Consider the following 2317-nt stretch of genomic DNA (forward strand, 5'->3'; position numbering starts at 1 on the left):
CCAGTTTTCACAACATCACTTAATTGAGAGACTGCTTTTTCCTCACCGTATGTTCTTTGTGCCTTTGCTGAAAATCAGTTGCCCTATAAATGCATGTATTTACTTCTGAGCTCTCTATTCTGATCCATTGATTGATGTATCTGTTCTTATGCCAATATCATGCTAGTTGCTCATTAGAGTTTTGTAGTAGATTTTGAAATTGGGTAATGTGATGCCTCTGGCTTTGCTTTTTTTTTTTTTTTTTGCTCAATATTGCTTTGGCTATTTGGATGTTGTGGTGTGTATGTGGTGCCATATGAATTTTAGAATTGTTTTATTCTACTTTCATGAAAAATATCCCTGGTAATTCATTAGGGATTGCATCAAATCTGTAGACAGCTTTGTGGAGTGTGGGCATTTTAGCAATATGAATTTAATGCCTGAACTTAACATATATTCCTCTTTATTTGTGTCTTCTTCAGTTACTTTCATCATTGTTTTATAGTGTTTGATGTGCAGAGCTTTCACCTCCTTGGTTAAATTTATTTCTAAATATTTTATTGTTTTGTAGCTATTATAAATGCAATTGCATTCTTGAATTCATTTTTGGATAGTTAATACTACATAGAAATGCTATTAATTTGTGTATGTTGATTTTATATCCTGAAACCTTACTGAATTTATTAGTTCTAATATTTTTGGTGGAGTCTTTAGGGTTTTTGTTATATAGGATATCATCTGCCCAGGCACAGTGGCTCACACCTATAAACCCAACACTTTGGGAGGCCAAGGCAGGTAGATCACCTGAGGTCAGGAGTTCAAGACCAGCCTGGACAACATGGTGAAACCCCTTGTATATTAAAAATACAAAAATTAGAGCATGGTGGCGCATGCCTGTAATTCCAGCTACCTGGGGAGGCTGAGGCAGGAGAATCACTTGAACTCGGGAGGCAAAATTGCAGTGAGCTAAGATTGCACCACTGCACTCCAGCCTGGGTGACAGAGCTAGACTTTGTCTAAAAAAAAGAAAAAAAAAATCATCCAAAGAGACAAGTTAACTTCTTCTTTTCTGATTTTGATGTCTATTTTTCTCTTTTTATCATCTAATTGCTTTAACTCAGGCATCTAATATTATGTTAAATGAAAACTGCTAGAGTGGGCATTATCATCTTGTTTTTGATATTAGAGGAAAAGTTTTTAACTTTTAACTGTTATGTATCATATAAGGTACGAACTTGTCATGTATGGTGTTTCTGTACTGAGATACATTCCTTCCATACCTAATTGGTTGATAGTTTTTATCATGAAAGGATGTTGAATTTTGTCAAATGCCTTTTCTGCATCTATTAGGTGATCATGTGGGTCTTTTGTTTTACATTCTGTTAATATGGTATATCACATTTATGTATTTGCTTATGTTGAATCATTTTTGCATCCCAGGGATAAATCCCACTTGATCACAGTGAGTAAGTCTTCAGTTTTTCTTTGATGGGAGACTTCTAATTATTTATTAAATCTCCCTACTTATTATTGATCTATTCTGATTTTCCATTTCTTCATTATTCAGTGTTGATAGGTTATATGTGCTGGGTATTTATTCATTTCTTTTAGATTATCCAATTTGTTAGTGTATAAGTGCTCCTAGCACCCGCTTATGATTATTTATATTTCTGTTATATCAGTTGTAATGTCTCCTTTTTCATTTATAATTTTATGTATTTGAGTCTTCTCCCATTTATTTTTAAGTTAGTCTTGCTAAAGGTTGACCAATTTTGTTTTTTTTTTTTATGGTCTTGATCTCCTGACCTCATAATCTGCCCGCCTGGGCCTCCCAAAGTACTGGGATTACAGGCAGGAGCCACCGCGCCTGGCTGGGGAGTTAGTGTTCAATGGGTATAGTTTCAAGTGTATGGATACATGGGTAATTGAGGTACTAGTTTTAGACTGTAGTTGAGTTTCCTACATCTGGGGAAATCACAGGGGTCAGCATATCCGGAGTACAATGGATAAGCTTCACCCTGGGAAAACCACCTTCATGATCATGGTATCTCCCCTGCCAGGTAAATGTGTGTTTGGTTATTTCTTTGATATATTTCTTCTGTTTTCATGCAGGTGTTTATATGTTTCATGTAGGTCTAACTTCACTCTTAGAACCACTTTTGCTGCATCCCCTAAGTTTTCACATGTTGTTTTTCTATTTTTGTTTGTCTCAAGATGTTTATAATTTTTCTTTTAATTTTTTTGACCCATTTGTTGTTCAGAAGCATGTTGTTTAATTTTCACATATTGTGAATTTCCCAGAATTTCTCCATTTATACCATTTTATTCATACCATTGT

The 2317-nt window shown here is 34.7% G+C and overlaps 1 pseudogene; it reads right to left on the reverse strand.

Annotated features, from left to right (window-relative positions):
• Nucleotides 1-1921: 1921 nt before the first annotated feature.
• LOC129485621 (uncharacterized) lies at nucleotides 1922-2047 on the reverse strand (annotated as a pseudogene).
• Between the last annotated feature and the right edge of the window lie 270 nt (nucleotides 2048-2317).

The sequence above is a fragment of the Symphalangus syndactylus genome, chromosome 6 (genome assembly GCF_028878055.3).
Source record: "Symphalangus syndactylus isolate Jambi chromosome 6, NHGRI_mSymSyn1-v2.1_pri, whole genome shotgun sequence".
Classification (NCBI taxonomy): Eukaryota; Metazoa; Chordata; class Mammalia; order Primates; family Hylobatidae; genus Symphalangus; species Symphalangus syndactylus.